The sequence below is a fragment of the Syngnathus typhle genome, linkage group LG4 (genome assembly GCF_033458585.1).
Source record: "Syngnathus typhle isolate RoL2023-S1 ecotype Sweden linkage group LG4, RoL_Styp_1.0, whole genome shotgun sequence".
Taxonomy (NCBI): domain Eukaryota; kingdom Metazoa; phylum Chordata; class Actinopteri; order Syngnathiformes; family Syngnathidae; genus Syngnathus; species Syngnathus typhle.
The window spans coordinates 11,817,744-11,836,981 of NC_083741.1; the positions used below are offsets into that span (position 1 = coordinate 11,817,744).

Genomic DNA, 19,238 nt, shown 5'->3' on the forward strand with positions numbered 1-19,238 from the left:
AGTCCGTTTACTAGTGGTGCCTTTGGAGAAAGCTCAGTCTTTTATATACAGTTTCTCACACGTGAGATTAATAAAGTTCCTCTTATCTTATACAGGCAACGTCCGATGGTGGAAAAGTTTAAAAAACGAGGTCACTATACGTAAACCTGAATTGTTGACTTAAGTCGAGCTCAGTCTTGACATTGCTGCACTGCAATCACACTCCGACAGGTGGAATCACACACAGTCAACTGGGAATGTAATTGGTGCAACAATATTGCAGACTTTCAAGTGAAACAACACCCACTGGATCAACTGGTCCCGTTCTTAGGATGGCCACACTTCCCTCGTGGATGATCCACTCACGAGACCGATCCCTCCCGTTGTTCCATTTCTAAAAGGAAGATTCAAAACGGGTAAAGGGTAACCGTCTCACCACTTGTGAGCGGTAAGACTGAAATTGAAGCCGTCTCGGCTTGCTTACCAATAGCCATGTCTCACCAAGTCAGTGCAGAGGAGGGAGTCGGACCTAAGACCACTGCTTAGGGTCTGTCTGTTCACACATGTTTGCTTAGATTACACAGGGCTCAAATATGACTCGTCCCATCCAGGGTAGGAGTTGCACTCTCATTGTTGTTTTGCTCAAACGCAAACACACATCCTGTAAACACACACATACTTTCTGTACTGATAAGCACATCATAGGCTCAGACAGAAGAGCCTGTGGTTCCACACACCTGCCAAAGACAGATGTTCGGAATAAATCAGAGAAACTCCATACTGGCCCATTTCCAATAACTCGGGTCACAGTAGACAGAGTGGAGAGCAAACAGCTGCATGTGACAACACACCCGTGGAAGAGACGACAATGCCGTGCATGCATGCGTGCGCCTGCCTGACATCCATATACACGGAGAGAAAGTCCACATTATAATGAGAGCAGAAGAGTTCCACTCATTTTCTGAGTATTTTGGGTGTGCAGCTTCACCTCTTCCTGAGCTGATAGAGCAATCTTTCTGGAAGAAAACAAAATCCTCCAATGACAGATATACAAGTCGGAAAAGCAGTGTGGGTGGTTTTTAAGAGGAAGTGCTTTTTCCCCCTGCAGCTGACTAGATTAATTTTAGGATTTTTTTAATTTAAATATAGCCCCACCATTTTATGAAAAAGACAAAGGGCCTTTTCAGATGTGTTGTACATTTAAATACAGAGGGAGAAAAATATATGTTTATCCTATGACCTTCAAGCGCATAATCCAAGCATGTGACATCACTCTACATCCTGTCACTCAGTGTGGCCCACTTCCTGCTTCCAAAATGAAAAGTCGATGGCTGTCTTTTGTCAATTCAGTTTTTTCAGCTTTTGTCGTCTAGCAGGCTGGGAGAAGCAATGCGATCTTCGTGCGTATGTGTGTGTATGAGATGCAAGTGTGGGCTCTGTTTGTGTAATAAAAAAAAAACACCCTTCACGCTTTGTGACCCAGGAACAGGATGAAGCAGGGAGTTAACCAGCAGCTAGCTCACTGACATTATCTCCTTTCTTTGCCGTCTTGGAATGCCAGCTTGCTGTGAAACTCCAAATATGTGACATCCTGTCACACCACTTGCGCGTGTGTGTGTGTGCGTGCGTGTGCGTGCGTGTGTGCGTGTGCGTGTGTGTGTGTCGCAAAACAGTGAAAACTGTGCATATGTGTGACTGTTTTCCGTTGTCTTTCCAAAGCACAAAGCCATGTGGGTATGTTTCCAAATTAATAAAGCTTCAAAAAGTAAACAGCATGACGTTTACAACAGTTTTGTTGACTTGGTTGAAATCAAAATGAAAACTTGAACGCATTGAAAAGGAGTTTCTTAGTATCCAGTGTCTTAGAGTTTGAGCTCTGGTAGGGTACAAAACTTTGCCACAATCATAATGCTAACACAAAATGCAAAGTGGCATAAACGAACTAATGAATAGCATTTACGTGGTGGTGTTATAACACTTCAAGCGATGGCTATATTAACAGAGAGTAATCATTAACAAGAGTAATGGTAACGTAATCAAAATGTCTGCGAAAAAAAAGGATTAAAGCTCACAGATTCACTTACAGGCGTGAAACGTCTTTGATTGTGTCTATTACACTGCCCCCAGTGGCCAAGGTTGCACCTGCCAGAAGGTTTCACGATTAAATCATTTAGAATTTATCTTAAGTCATAGTGAAGGGCTAAGAATCTTAAAAAAATCTTACTACTTCTTTATCAACATCTTCTGCAGTGTGTTTGACACTGCAGATTTTCCATTTAAGTTTTCTGTACTGCATGTTTGAAATAAAAGTGGGCAAACTGAAGCACACCCTTGTGATGACGCCACCATCCATGACTTAAGAGGTGAGGCAGCATGTCCAGGCTCAGCACTTGCGGTTAAGGGGATGAAACCAAGTGTGAAATATGAGAAGACAAGCCAACATTGTTTCTCAAACGACAAACATGTCTTGTGTGCCTGCGAGAAACGTGTGTTATGTTTCAAACCAACAACCTTCATACAAGGAATTAAAATGTGCCTTCCACTGCCTGGGATCAGATGCGTTAATCAGTAATGGCCTGTTGTACTTCAGACAGGCACTCGGAGTGCTAGCCAGTGCGTGTTGTGTTACTAACAAGGCTAACGCCTCGAGGATTTGAGTTGCTTCAAAAACACGAGGCCAAAAGATAATAATCCACCTGGACACTTTCCATGTAAAACATATGGAAAAAATCCTTAATTTTTCCTTTTTCCACCCACAATAGCTATTAATATCTCTCTTGAGAACATTTGCTCATGTCCCACTAAGGACTGGAATTCCTGCTTGAAACAGACTCATCTTGAAGGAAGGAGAGGCAGTCAGCCATTCTTCATGTGCTCGTCGTATGCACTGCACTCTGTCAGGAGTGTCCATCCATTTTTTTTTTTTTTCAAAATACATAGATACATTTAATTATGCAAGGGCCAATTTGAGAACATGCCAAAACTCGTTCATCTAAGCAATTGTATATTGTTTATAAGATGTCTATATGAGTACTCAATCAAGTACCAAAGTACAGATGGGATGTAATTAAAACTACTAAGCAGTGCATTTGCCAGATATGGATCTGTATTCTCACTTGATGTCTTAAAAAATTCCAGATTTTCTATCTTGAGTCGGTCTAATACCGCAAGGCTTCCACGAACGTTAATAGATGTGTTGCCAAGATAGTTTTTAGTGTACTTCAAATTGGTTCAGAAAAATAATGGCGTGCAAAGAACATTGATATCAATTGGTGAAACTCTATGGAACCCACCATATTTTAACAAACGGGATATCTGCACCACAACAACGATATCTATTAAACTATTAGTTTTAATGCTTGCCTCCCATTCTTTATTTAGTGTCGTGCCGTGTGTCAAATGTTATTTTGAGTATTTGTTGCAGGCTACTAAAAGATGGACAGTGGGCCTAAAATGGGCCTCGGGCCATAGTTTAGCTACCCTATTCAATGTGCACCCAGTCTTGTAAACCCAATGACTACTAATGACCATGCACTCAAGACCTCCTCACTTACACACGCACACGCACACACACACGCACGCAGACACACACACGGACACACAGATTAGGGTCACTTGAAGTGACGTCATCTAAACCCTTCTACACAACATAGCTTATTCCGCTCCTGTCACTCAAACAAAGGTAACCTTTCTCTGAAAATAATTCTCCGTAATATCAACAAGGAGCGCTAAATCCTCACAACCTGACAAGAATTGTCCGCAGCCGCGCCAAAAAGCTGTGTTAAAATGACAGGGCTGTAAATTGTTTTAATTATAGCCCGCACAGATAACAGCCTGCGGTAACATCAGCCTTTTCTTCGCGCCTTCTACAAGATCCACAGACTGTATTCCCTGGAAAATGCCATTGTTGTGTGTTTATTGAAGAGCGTGTGTGTATATGTGAGCGCGCGCGTGTGTGTGTGAATACAATATTCATTTTGCTGCAGGAGGACAATCTATGAATAACAATGAGAGACGCTAATGAAATCAGCCATCAACCTGCGATACATACATATTAAAGCAGGACCTCAGAGTGTCATTCGCTTAGTGCATCATTTGTTCCCCCTTATTTTTCTCTCCATGCCACCTGACCTTTAGAATATGTACCCCCATCGCCCGTTCCCCACTCTTCACGTCTCAATGTTTCAAATAGTAGGTCTTTGCTGCATTATAGGCATTGGTAATATGTTGGTGACAATAAGAGATCAAATTGGTGTCGCAAATCAATTGTACCAATCAAATGAACTGAAATTAGATTAATCCATTTCAGTCACTACATGTAATTAAAGGTTTTTATTTCAAATAAGTTGGTTCCATTCAATCATTCAATAATGGCGAAGACTGTGGCTCTCCTTGCCCACATGTGAGCGCAGAACAGTACTGTACTACAAAAACTGCAGCGATAACAGTGTTGCACACAAAATATAGACCTAAATTAAATATATAATATAAATAAACTACATTGAATATTCTTTTCTAATTAAAATACACAAAAGGTCATTTTAGATTGGCATTTGGCATTGAGGAGGTGGAGCGTTATATTTGCTTTTGCTGCACACGTGAAGCTGTTAGACAAGAGAAGCACAATTCTGACATTGCCAACAACCAGAATGAGGGTGCCAGGATTCAGGATTTCAGATGTTGATGGCAAAGATGCAATCACAGCATGCATGACATCATTCATGTAAGTAGCTTAGCTAAGATCTACATACATACAGTAACATCGAAGTTCTTCCTAAATTGACATACGGACTCAAAACAGTGACGGTTATTAAAGTTTACACACGTAAATCTTTTTCGAGTAATGTAAATGGTAACTCGGGTTCAACCAAACTGCGCCTTGTCTGTAATGTCATCCCATCCTCGCTGCTCCTCCCTTTGCCTGCGAAGACACTTTACAGCTCCGGTCTCTTGTCTCTCCCTTTCTCTCCCTACCCCCCCCCCCCCCCCCCCCTCCTCACGCTGGCAGGGAAATGGATCCCTCCACCTGACAGTGGCCATTTTGAGCCTTCTCTCCACTTCTGCTTCACTGTAAACAATGGCAGAGGGATAATTGATCAAACAGCCAAAGAACCCTTCGAGCAGGGAAGGTCACCGCCCGCCAGCCCAGCTCGCCAAGGAGAGGAGAGGCGGAGCAGATATGTGTGTCAATATGTGCATTTGTCTGTGTAGGCAGTGCGAATGCAAGTGTAATGCATGCATCTATGCATGCATGTGTGACAGACTGGATGCATTATAGTGCATACGTGTGTGCAAAGGGAATGGGTGCATAGGAGGGTCCCTGTGATGCTCTTGAACTGCCATTTTTCTTCGCTGACAAAGACTCCATCTGCCACAGAGCCATTTGCTTCCTCCTGAGTCGGGAGAGCATTCGGCAAGCCGCGTTCACCTTCATGTCACCTCCACACAGATCACGCCTTGCTGACGCTGTATATGCCGCACACACTCCTCTAAAGACACACTGCTGCTTTTTTTCCCCCTCTATTCCTCGCAATGAACAATGACCGCGTCCGGACAAAAGCAATATATATTAGGCACCACAGATTCTTGCTTCTTTTTATTATAATAATGCTCAGTTCTGGCTAGTATTGTCTTATAACAATATGTATTGTGATTGTTATAAAGCCCCTTTGTTTGTGGCCATTCAACTTGAAATGCAAAATAACGTTCTTAACAAACACCACCTTTTTCCAGAAATATATCCATTCCGTTTTATTTCGGAACCCTTTGAATTCTAGTTTGCGCAATGCAAAGGTAAACAAACATCAATGAAACAAAAATCAACATAGAGCCAGATGTCAGAGCTTCCCCTTCTTAAAATAGAACTAAAAAAACAAAAAAAAGAAAAGATAGAACCGGGTACAAAAGGTTTAAGTGTTGAATGTAGGCCAGGGGTCACAGTCCTTTTTGGAAACAGAGTGCTACCAGTTAGATGCAAAAACAGCAAATTTGCTATTATTGATAATTAATGATATTCATTTAAATGAGAACACTGGCCATAGTGATTATTTTCAACAATTTTCAACAATGATTTGATGGGAAACAAACTATCTTTCTCTCCTCACAAATATTTTGTTCTTTCGAATGAGCAACTCTGCAACATTCCTTGTCAATCACAATATCCACTGCATCACCAGTGGGCTATTTTTAGAACAGGCCTGCGGGCTATCTCATGCGTTCCTTGCGGTGCACTGATGCCTGTGGGCATTTTGGTCATTTGTATGATTCACTCCAGTAAATGCAGGTTTCATGGGGAGTTTCATTACATTTGCTTTAACACAGGAAAAGAGGTGGACCCAAACGGCCGGTTTTGGAGCCCAAAGGATTATTAAGAGCAGTGTGGTAATTGTCAATTAAAAACGGGCATCATTCATTTCAGTTTGTCCAGCTGTAATGTTAGCACTCGTTTTCCGCAACCTGTTGTGGTCTGTGTGCTCTTTGTCGTTGCAACAGCCAAGCCTTTTTCATAAATACTATATTTGAATTGCTCACTCATACACGTTAAGTGTGTCCAAGAAACCGCATAGCTGATATCGCTGTGCAACCATCAGCGCTGTGCATTGTGGGAGTGTCTGCTGGGGCAGAGAGACGCGACAGGGGCTGAGGGATTCACACGCCTCTGAAAGACAGCCAGAGGGGGAGAGAGAGCGGGAGACGTGCAACAGGGAGGGAGTGCGGGGGGAGCAAAATACAGAGGGGGGGCTGGTAACTGGAAATGAGAGATGGCATTTTAAAGAGGAAGCTGAATTTCACCTGCAATTACCGTAGCTCCGGGGCACATGGCTGGGTTAAGAGACATTTCATTCCAAAGCCACTGTGTGCCACGGCTGCAACACAGAGCTCTGAGAGGCACGTAAGTAAGAAGGAGAGAGGGGGGGGGGGGGGGGGAAGAGCGGTGGAAAAGTCTCCACTGCCCAAGATGGCCCTCAGCAGATGCGGCGATGAAAGAGAGGACGCAAGGCAGGGATGTAACTCAGGAGAGGAGGAGGAGGAGGAGGATGCAAAAGAGGAGAGAAAGGGAATATCTCATTCAGGACGCCCCTGCGCAGCCATCTGCACACCACACCAGACAGCTGAAATGGGCCTCTGAGAGCACACAAACACACACTCCCAATCCCGATCGCGTGCAAACTCGCACATACTCGACAAAAAGCAGATCAAAACCCCGCAAATAGTGACATTCAACCAAAGCCGCCTGTGTTTAATGATTAATATCTTTCGTTGCAGTCGTTTGTGTCTTTCGATGAAACCTCATTTCGTCCCACACGAGTCCAAATGCTTTAACGGAGGCTGCGCGTCCTGGCTAGTTTCACCAGGCGCACGGCTGTGTTTCAGAGAAGTGTGACTGCACAAATACTGTAATGAGCTCTCCCTGGGAGTAAGGGCCTCCTGGCACTGCTAATGGTTCCTCTGGACTGCAGCTGTATCCAGGTTACAACCTGGCCTGGCCAACGGACCTGGAACTCGCGGGCCTCGGAGGGGCAAACGCTTCTCAGCAACTAGCATGCCGGTAAGCCAGGTTCCGAAGGATTATTTGGTGAAGGGTGTTGAGCAACGGGGCGGCTGAAGAGGCCAAACAAAGAATAAAGTGTTGAGGAGATGCGGTTTGGTCATAAATGCAAAAGATAGCCTCAATAAACCGAAAGACTCAGAGAGCAACAGCTGCAAGAGGTGTGTGTGTGCGCGCGTGCGTGTGTGACAAAAAGAATGACTGTGTGTGGTCTGCTTAATGATCAGCCACAACACAGCAAACCTTGCATGTACCATATGCACAGACACACGCACACACGCAAACCCACACGCACACACACAAATTGTTCCTATTTTTTTTTGTTTCATATAGGGGCAAATGTTTTGGATCTACGCACTTGAAGTTACACTTGCAAACTTGAATACCACAGTTGAGGTTGAAAAAAAAGCGAAAAGGAAATAACACATTCAAGCTCAGTCCAAGGGCCTCAAATTCCAATCAACTGCTGAGACTAAGTGGCTGTATGACGATACCCACACAACTGGATTGCAGGCTCGACATCCCAGCATGAACTATAAAAAGCACAGCGACACACACATCGGCGCGCGCACACACACACACACACACACACACACACACACACACACACACACACAGACCTCTTGTTGTCGTCCTCTCTGTGACAGCTTGGGTTTGTTTCCCTGGTTTTGTCTGGGCCCCAATTCATTGAGGCCCCCTCATGACCACGCACATTATCGTCCAGGCAGGCAGCCCCCAAGCGGACTGAGGCTCCCTGGGCGCGGGCAGTGATTCATGGCACAAGGGTCTGGAAAAGCGCAGCCTCACTCTTCTTGTGCTGGTGACAGGGAGAGTGCAAGCTTCTTTGGCAGAGGGGGTTAATCAGAAGTCTGGCTGGTGGACTGAACCCTATTAAGTAAGACCGTGAGGACCAAGACATGTGTGTTGGAAGGAATCACACGGTCTACTTAAGTACAAATACTCATGTTAAAAAAAAAAAAAGACACCTGTTCAAGTATTGATTCAACTTTGCCAATACAATTCGTCCGTATTCCCTAAACATCAAAAGGTAAATTTAATGACTTAATAAATGATTGTTGGTTTAAATTGGCTAGCCGTCACATCACTTTGCGTTAGCGTGTTATTTGCCATTGAGGAGTGAAGGTGGTTTAATTGTGTTGAATATTCTTAAGTATTGAATTTACTTAGCCCACAAATAGCCAGAATGTTAAGATATTGTTGACTATACATTCATAGGTTTATTTTATATGGAGAAAGGAATAAGGTGTCAGAAACATAAATACCAAATACCTAATTTACTTAAGTATTTGTACTTGGGGTTTTTTTCCCCACCACTGTGTATGTGTGCCTTCAGAACATCTAAAGACGACGTGATGGGCAAGCCCCAACTGAACGCCGAATGTGTCAGCTGAATGTACGCCGTCTATCGAGACTCCTTCCTCTCTATCCCGAGGACAGGCTCCCAGCAGCTTTTTTAACAACCGTAGCTCCGAGGCAAGTGCAAAGTACTAAATGTTTCGGCGTTATCTCAACACTTCCTTAATCTAACAGGGAACCAGTTTAAAGGGCACTGGGAGAAAAAAAAAAAAAAAGATAGAGAAACAAAGCGCAAGAGTTGAAAATGAAAGCGCTTGCTCAGATTGATGAAACCCTATTCGGCTTTTGTGACAGGCGGCAAGACACACAAATTCTTCCCCTCAGGCTATGAGGTGTAATTTTCCCTTCCACTGTCACAAGGGCCGTGTCGAAAAATTATCTGAAGCTCAGTGACTGACTGGCTCAGAAATGTGTACGTTATGTCTATCTGTAATACGGCAATTCAGTTTCATTGTAACGCACAGTACAATGCGGATGGAAATGTTGGCCCCACAGGGGACACACACACACACACTTAAAGAGCAAAGTTGTGGGGCTGACGCAAGACTATCTCGGTCTCACGTGTCTTTCCCTTACGGCCGCCTGCTGTTCCTGACCTTCGAGATGTTTTTCTCTCTCTCCTTCTCCCTCTCCCTTTATTCCTCTCTAATTCACACTCACGCGGCGCACATCCACCCTCGCACGCATCCATACATGCAAACGCACGCGCACTACCTTCTTTTCTGCATAGCTCGCAGCCATCGTGTTTTGTCATTAAAAGGCACTGCATTTCAAGCTCGGCTCAAGCAGATGGGGCGACGACAATCGTTGCTGCGCCCACCTTGGCTAAAGTACTAATAGTCTACGTGCATTACAGCACTTACTGTGTGAGTCTTTCTATAGGGCTGAAGGAGTAGCAATCTTAAAGTGGATAAAGGCGACATGCGTGGGATTGTAGGGCTTTAACCGAGTAAAAGAAAAAAAGACTACTAATCTACTGTTGGATCAATTAAAATGGACTAAAGGTTCATGCTCACAAGTCAAAAAAACAACATCATGGCATTGGTTTTTTTTTATTATTATTTCCACTCATTTGTAGCTCCCTTTGGGTATTAGACTAAAGCTGCTCTTTGCCATTTCCTCAGACAAAGGTCAACAGAATTACAAACATCACTGTTGAGATGGGAATGGGCGTCTGAAACATTTATTCCACTTCGACATTCCGTCCAAACATCCATTTTCTCACTGATTCGAGCCTATTCCTGCTGACTTTGGGCCTGGTCGGCAGCCAAGAGGAAAATCACGCAAGCAACAGGAGAACATGCAAATTCCACACAGGAAGGACGAAACCGTTTAAGAACCCATGACCTCTTAACTGAGAAGCCTGACGAGTTGAAAGCTCACCAATGGTACCGCCCAATTAGAATTTCTTGACCTTTATTCGTGGTAATGTATTAAATACAGTGAGCAGCCACACATTATCCACTAGACGTGCTCCATCCCTGCAGCGAGTAGCAGCTAAATCACATCATTCAGAATCTCCTCATTCAGAACCCACACAAGAGCAATTTCTAGTAAGACGGCCTTGCTACACAACACAAAGTGTCTCGAGCCATTGCGATTCACAAGTCTAACTCAATTTTTATCAGCAGGGCGTAATAGATAGAAATGTTGTGACTATTTTACTTGCAAACAGGTCATGGTGTTTTTGAACATCTGCTCGGTGTGGCCAGGGAGTGGACCAACATCAACCTCATTGCTGTCATGTGGGAGTTACGGTGGTGTCTCACCCAAACCGACAAATGACACGTGCCGAGTCAGATTTGAAGAATATGCCATAGGCTTCGAAAAAACGAACGGCTGGACCCATTTGCTCCTACTGTGCTCTGCAAGAGGGCCTCGAAAACCCAGTTAAGGAACAGCTACTCCTCTCTTCTCCCACCCCTAGTAAATGATTCCCCCAGAGGGTGAGTACTCATCAATACTCATCAAAAATGATACACGCAGCATGCGGCAACACAATGCATCATTTACGGCAGAGATGGCGCAGCAATCTGACAGAATCAGGTCTGGGAACACACAAGGATTTCAATATGCTATGCATTAGGTTGGAATAAAACAAATAAAAGACACTCGCAGGCCATGGGGTCAGGTAGGAGAGGAAAGTGCAAGTCATTGTCTGCGTGCGCAACAACAAACTGCCACCTTGGTGTGAAGTGAAGCCTGGAGGACGCGGCCGCGCCCCTGACAACAGATAGCGCTCACACAGAGACAGCCGAGTGAGCCACGCACGGAAAAGGGAGCGAAGAGGAAGGGCGAGAGGGAGATTAACGCCACACGTAACAGCACACATAAACAAGCGCACGCAATCCTGCATCCCTGGAAGCCCCTGTGGGGGGGGCGCAGTTAACAATCATTTACATTCTGCACTAGCTCCCAGCACATAGCAAACTAAGGATGCATATTAGTCGTCTACGTTTCGTACAAATATTGTGATCTGAACGGGGTGGGGGGGGTCTAATTAATTGCTCGATTCACTGAATGAACCCCGAATTTGTAATGTAATCATAACAACCTTTTTTCAAGGGTCTCTTGTTAAATTTAATTTGATGAGGGGGGAAAAAAAAGCATCCTGTTTTTTCTGAATGAACTCAAATCAAATGAGGCCTGGAATTGGCAGAGTTTGCATGGTTGGTATTGAATGTTTGAAGAAAAAAAATAATCTAACCTGTTTGACAATATATAGCTTTTGGAAAAAGTCCCACATCCCCTTACATACATTCCAGACTGAGAGGAACATACTCACTGTTTGAGGTGTCTTCAGCTCTTTGTCATAACTGCTGTAACACCTGAGGAGAAAAGAAACACAATATGGCTGAGGCTCCGAGTCAAACAGCAAGCTGAGTCACCGGTATAACACGTCTTTACTCATGGCTTTGATTTATGCCACAAATGAAACGAATGCTTTTTAAATGTACGCGCGGGTGGATGCTTTCCCTATTGGATTTCAAGAGGGGATGAGGCCCCTAAATGTACCTACACATCAAAGGTACAGCTTTGTGTAAATTCGTATTCACGGTGTGCACAGGCAACAAAAAGGGAAAAGCGGTGAGGGTTTAACACAGCTGTGGCTGCACGCAAGATATGTGTACACAAACACACGTTGGTGCACACATACACACTCACACAGTGTGTGTTCCTCTCTCTTCCTTTGAGCCACTTCTTGCAAAACCAGTTTGTTAGAATTGGATCTACGCGCTGGAGCTTTGAGTGTAAGGATATTTTCCCCAAACACAAGACAGTTCTTGTAGAGAACCAAGCCCTCCCAGTGTTCTCACGCCCATCTCTCATGCATTGTCTCTAAGGCCCTCCTGTGCTCTCAGCCTGCACCTAAACTAAGCAACTCAACACAACAGATGCCGCTCTACTGCACATATGACGCTACACACACACGCGCACACAACAGACTGTGCCCGCTTTTATATCTTATAGCTTATGTTCCATTTTCTTTGAGGATAAAAACGTAGGCAGTCTGGTACAAAACTGTGCGGAAACATTTTTCCGCTTGCAGCCAGACACAGACGGTGTCAAGAGCGCGAGCGTGTGAGCAACCAACAAGGTTTTGCTGACAACAAACACATCCATCTGGTCAGCAGCTTCAGATCAAACAGAAACCTTCATCACACAAAATCTAGTCCAGTTCCATCATAAAATAACGTGCCTTTCACAGCTTGAGCACACTGAAAGCGAAGGTGGTGCTTTCAGAATTCCTGTCAATGGTATTTGTTGCAAGATGGTTTTATAGGAGTCCAAGTAAAGTTGCCTTTCCAGGTTATCTACAGTCAAAGAGAAACTGACAGGTTTGTCATATTGTACGGAATGAACTGGACTGCTGGTGTTGATAGTAATCGCTCAGACAGACAAACATGCACAGACTACAGACGCACACAAACACACTTTAATAAGTCGTCGCAGCCATAATGATAACAGAGCGCTAGGTAGACTGAATCCATCTCCTGTCTTTTCATAAAGACCTATTAATGGATGATTAAAGGATTTCTGCTCATCGGGGCTCAGCACAGAAAAATTATCACTCTGGATAAGGAAGACGCTGTGGCCCTGCCATCTTCTGTGAAAATAAGGCTGTTCATCTGTTAACCTCATTTTGCCGTACAATCTTTACCCGTTTGTGTCAGCATTAAAACACCATCTTTGGTCAACTCGGAGACTTAATGGACTAAAGCCAAGCTCGTCTTAGTGTCGCTGAAAACAAGAACAATTTCTTGACAAGACTACAATCACTATCTGCTGATTGTGTAGACAAAGCAATGGTGCGCTGTCATAGAAGAAAAGGTTCAATCCGGATTAACTGATGCCATCCTAGTGCTTTGTCTGAATCAATCCAACACTCAATTTTATGGCTATAAAACTTCTACTGCAGGTACAGATGCAACACACATAAAAAATAAAACATATTATTTATTATAGCAACATTTTACTCACCAAAAATCTTGATTTGTACACAAAATCCATCCTTTCTTTCCTCAAGAAGATTTCAATTACTCTGTTGTGCAGATTATCCGTGCATTTCAGTTCCATCAAGAAGTCATTTTCTAAGATGATGCTGAAAAGTCGAGCCTTCCCTGTCGTATTTCTGGCATAAATTTTAATTCGCTTTAGGGCCAAGAATGTCCCTTCACCAGAAGCAGTGGACACGGGGATGTGCAGCTCGCTACAGATGCAGTTTGCTAGCTCTGGCTAGTACATTCTCTGACTATCCAATCAAAGCGTGTGAATACGCTGACGTTTCCGCACGCCTGCTAGAGTGCCTCGGTGTCGCCAACTCAAAATCTGATTGGTTGAACCAACAGTTTGATCGACATTTATTTTATGCTACAGGGCCTGCAGAACTGATTGTGAAGACCTCCAGGCAGATTTCTTTGACCCTGGCAACAAATAGTGGCTGAAATGTGATTGGTTAAATGCTGAAATATGAAAATACACGTCTGGAAGCAGCGCAACCAGGGGCCTAGCAATGAAAGGAAGCGGACAGACCATGTGGAATTATTTAATACGTATTCATGTCCAAAATATAATTAACATCAGTCTGTGATTCCGATATTTTTAGGCCAGCAGAAAAGGCCTTGCAGGCCTTGACGGCCCACCGCTGGATGAAAGTACTAAGCAGCATTGTAGAATAAAAATGAGATCAATTTCAACCATTTCTGACATTTCTAGCTCATTAGTACACTAACCATTCATTTCTAAATAATGTATTAAAATCTCTACTAATCACAAGAGTGTTTACCATGATATAATTGGACAATTAGACGATGCATAATTGAACAATAGCGCCGATTCGGCATGTTATCACAGAAGCAAACGATGTTCACCTTTTGATTAACTCGGGTGAATAATGTCACCATGTTTCTGGAAGTCAGACAACACTAATACGGCGAAAAATACTCAAAGTACGAAACCAATTATCATTATTCTAATAGCGCCCTTTGCAGAATCAAGACTGCATTTCTGCTTTGCTTGTTAAAAGGCCGGCAGAAAAAGCTGAAAAGTTACTTGAAGGCTCTTTGCTAGCATCTGTTGTTATTTATGCTAACAAAACAAGTGTCGTCTAAAACACACACAACTGAGATTGACCTAAAATCCCTGGCTTTTTTAATATTTGATGCTTTGTTATCAAAGGAGCAGTAGACACTAGAGAAGTGTTTTGTCAGTTGTTGCTCCCCGTGGGAGCGAGCCAGCAAAACTTGGCCGCAGACATTTTCCTGAAGCCCCCAGAACAAAACAGGCAAGTCTTGACAGTCTTGTCCGCCACACAGTCGTCACACAATCAGTTGCAGGAAACCAATCCCTAAATAGCAGTGATTCATCTCTTCATCACACACACAGTCAGTACACAGTGCACAAAGAAGCTTTCTCTTCCTCCCTCGCTCTCTCCGTGTCTTGCCCTATCTGTCTCAACCCCTTCCCCCTCAGTGTGGTCTCTTATGCTGCTTCAAAATAAGTGCTTCTCCCAGCTTTCTTTGCCTTGTGATTTACTGGCAGTGTTTAACTGCGGGGCAGCATCTTTTATCGTTACATGATCTGCGGCTGAAAGCTGACAAAATGGAATATGTGCGCCAGTACTTTTGGATGTGAGAAAGTGTGTGTTAGGGGCAGAATAGGGAGCTGGTAGAGCAGTAAAAAAAAAAAAAAAAAAAGCCTGTGTGGGAAACGTTTGTCTACATGCTAGTCAAATCTTCCCAGCAGCCACCCTTTGTATGCCTTCCAATATGTGTGCCTTTTTCATTCCACTAAATGGTTTCTTCCTTGACTAGATGGAGCAAGTGGCGTCTCCGGGGAGCCGGCGCACGGAGCAAAGCGCTTTGGGACAGGCAAAAAGCTCTGAACAATTCTGCAATCCATTTGCGGGAGATAGAATGTATAAGAAATGCCAGGCGTGTATTGTGTGTTCTTGGCTGTGTACACATGCATGTTTTTGTGCTGCCGTCATCACTCCTCTCGTTTTGTGGCAGGGAGCCCGTTGCAGAAATGTGCTTCTCCATACGAGACAAAAGTCCTTCATATGCACTCAAGCTGTCCTACTTGGTGACCGTCCACCATTTGCTTTGGACCAATGATGGCACCAGTTATGTGAACAGATCGTCAGGCTTGTGCGGGCCTACACAACAGCTTCAGTGTATCGTTACAAATTTTATGATCCATCAACATGACGTGTGAAGGTCACAGTAGCTATGACCAACACAGCTGTCACATCTCTCTCCCTCCCAAACACTCAATGCTCTTCCAAAACACTCAGACTGAAACGTGACCCAAAAGAGGCCAGGGCCGACAGAATAAATCCAAAAGAGGACGCTGGCAAGACTATACGTTGTCAATGATGGAACATTTGGGTTTTAAAAGGATTTGAAAGACATGGAATAGGCAAGACTGAGGCTTCCAAACTAACCAGGCACCACAATATGACCCTGCGTTAAATATTTTTGCTTTTAAATGGTTGATGATGCTCAGTTTTCTTTTACAGAGAGGTACTTTAGTAATATTTAGAGATGTATAAAAAAAACAACGATTTGAACCGGAGGAACGATTTTGATTTCAACGATGCGTGTGTAAATTATATCAAGATACATATTAAATGGTTGTTTATTGGCGCAATATATTTTAAGTTAATACAACATTTACAGTTGCCAAGTAAAAAAATGCATATTTTTCAATTTTTGAAACCTATTGCATTATACTTGGCTTGTGGGCCATAAATGGGATATTCAATATAAGGGATGACTTAAAGAGAAGTTGACAGATTTGGACCCTACAAGCCAATCACGGTAATGCAATAATTAAATGTTTGTGTCTCTCTTAGTGCCCTGCTCAATGTGCCAGAAATGACAGTAATGTAAGGGCCAGCAAGAGAAAGTCAAGAAAGAGTACGTTTAAGTCATTATGCGGGCATCACCTTGATGTTTTCCAGCGTAGGATTGTTTGTTACAAACTATTTTGCGGAGCCTTCACTAATCTACGAGCTTTGATTGGAAAGCTAACGTGGCTTTGCATCCAATATTTACCAGCATAAATCACTAATCAGCACCTCGATGGGAGCAAAAAGCTTGATTTCTATAAGCACTGTTATCACTAAAGGAGGGCGAGTAGGAAGTAAAGACAGTGGAGACATGCGAATTGCTAACTGATTCGTCACATAGGCCTGGTCAGAACCGATTTACAGCAGAGTGTAAGCAACGTTGAACAGTTCAATACCAAGCGAGCATGACAATATTAGAAATAAAAGAATGGAAGACAGCAATCGGAATCCTGAAAGTCCGAACATCAACTCAGGATATTTAAGAGGCGTAACACATTACAGTAATATAGTAAATATTTCAAATGTAAAAACCTTTATTAGGAACAAACTTGTTGAATGAGTCGTTTAAAGTGCTCCCAATGTGCTTTTCCTGTCATGCTTTGCTTTTCAGCAGAAGCCTCAAGCACCAACCGTTATCTAGAACATAATTTCTTTCACCACGACTAAGGCTTTTTCCAAGTGTTTGGCTGATTTTATGGTCTGCTGAAACTAAGGTTGAAAATCTAGGATGTGAACGGAAGCCAATATTCAGAAAATACATAAAACTGTCAACCAATTTCCCAATGAAGGCAAACTGACAGCCAAGACAGACTTGTCTCCCCAATCCAAATAACACCCAACTCACCAGTGATTTTGCGTAACAACAAGCTCTATGGCACGAGAAATAAAGGTTACACAAGTGCTGGGAAGAAGGACAAATCTGGATCCACGTTTATTTCAGTCTTTCAGCATGCATGTGTGTTACGTGTGCACATACGTGCACGTGAGCTTCTATTAAATGGATCTACTGTCTCCTTGATCAAGGGAGTCAATAAAGGGCCAGTCCTGTCAAACCCTCAGGGTTAAGTGCGCATGCACATCTGTGACCGTGTGCGTGTGCGTGCGTGCGTGGGATGGATTCTGAAGTACTCTGACAGGTGAATGATTGAGTGCTTTCATTTCCCTCCAGCTACAAGAAGACATTCGCTCATAAACACAAGTCTTGGTGGATGGAGGGAGGAAGAGCGCGAGAGTGAGGGAGCTGTTGTTTCCTAAAGGATGCTGCTGCTGCCTGCATGCTTAAATTAGCTCTAAATGTTTGGATTACACACGGGAGCTCTCGCTGAGGATTTAGCAACCGTCGCCTGGAGTTTGGGGGATGTGTCACTGTTTCCATCTGCGTGTTGCGTTGACTAAGTCAGTGACCGTGAAAGAACATACATTCGCCGGCTCGTGTTATGTTCAGCACATGTTGAACGTTATCAAAAAGATTAAAAGTGAGATGCTGAGAAATGATTTAAATGTTACAAATTAAAAATAAAAAAAACACAACCAAGAGGACACATCTACCCCCATATGTCCTCCTCACATTCCACTTTTTCAGAGTGGAGCCCTAAGCTTCAGTTGGTGGGGGAGGATAGGATATGTGACCAGACGCAAAGACAGAGAAAGGAGGAGAAGGGGAATGAGGGAGGTCAGTGGCCCCAGTCTCAGATAAAGGCCTCTCCCTCCCTTCTTCCACCTCGGTTTTCCAAGCCCCTGCCAGGATCGAGACGCGTCTCACGTTACAGCTGTCTCTCAGTGTCATCGTTCAGGAGGCGAGAGCACAAGCGAGGGACAGATAGAAAAAAAAGGGGGGGGGGGGACAATGCCACAAGCGAGCGGAGGCTGGCTGGGCTCTTCTAGCAAAACAACAGCGGTAGCAGGATCAGCTCCATGCGGAAACGCTTGTGGTTTGTCTTCCTTGTGGTCTTTTTTAATCATAATGCGCCATAATGATGTTCTCCGCAGTGTTGGGCTGTCACTAACAATGCATTGGGCTGTGACCTTTTCCACTCATATTATGCTGAAATGCGAACAGCACTAATGGCAGGCATCATTTCTTCGTCATCACCTGAGACACAAATCGTGCACAAATCATTTCCTCAATAAAAGTTCTACACTGGGATTTTGCACGCGACAAGAAACAAATGGTGCTCAAACGTGGAGATGGCAGTGACTGATGTACTCAGCTTATCACTTCGTGTGATGGAGCTTCTGTGGATTAGGCATAGTTGAGTCACTTCTCTTAACATGAGTCCCCTTTTGTAACCTTAAAACGCTAAAAACAGCAGCTTGTCCCAGCTAGGGCCAGTAATGACTAATCCAGTCAGTCACTGCAAGGAGTTCAGCCTGCGTTGCTAACAAGGAAGGCCTGTGTAGGTCATAAGTATGATTCAAACTGACACCGAGTTTCTTTTTATGGCTTATTTTTCAGATAAATATCAGTTTCCTATGAATTTCAAATGTGAAGGATGCTGCATATGTACAGCTGATGATTTGCACAAGCAGAGCTTACATAAAACATGCTTTGGTACAAATACACATCAAGCCATTGCACAGCTTCAAACTGATTTCCTGTTTGTTTTTTTTCCCTCTACCCTTGTCATTTCTCATGGCATTGTGTGGGAGTTAAAATATTTAACATTCTGGCTCAGCCTGGAGCAGTCTTTGCCAGCACAGCTAAAAGAAAAGCTTTTGTGGCAGCAGTGACCAGATTTTAAATGCTGAAGATCAATAAAAGGGGGGCTGTTGTATGCATTTGTGTAAGCGTGTGTGTAAGCGCGTGTGTGTGTCCCATCCCTAAGCCCTGATGCCTGTATTCTCACACCTCCTATGTATGTGTTCATGCATATTTGTTAGTACCTGCCAAGACCCACGGTCTTCCCTGCCTGCAACAAGCTCCGCTATAGTACCATCATCTGCCCCAGGAGGCACCCCAACCGAGAAACTAATACCATT

At 43.7% G+C, this 19,238-nt stretch overlaps 1 protein-coding gene across 9 annotated transcripts in view; it reads right to left on the minus strand.

Annotated features, from left to right (window-relative positions):
* Nucleotides 1–19,238, minus strand: part of baz2ba (bromodomain adjacent to zinc finger domain, 2Ba) — a 74,303-nt gene that overhangs the window by 47,379 nt on the left and 7,686 nt on the right. For all 9 annotated transcript variants that reach the window (XM_061275957.1, XM_061275955.1, XM_061275958.1 and 6 more), the window contains exon 2: nt 11,691–11,733. The gene's annotated coding sequence lies outside the window, so the exon portion shown is untranslated. The remainder of the gene's footprint in view (nt 1–11,690; nt 11,734–19,238) is intronic.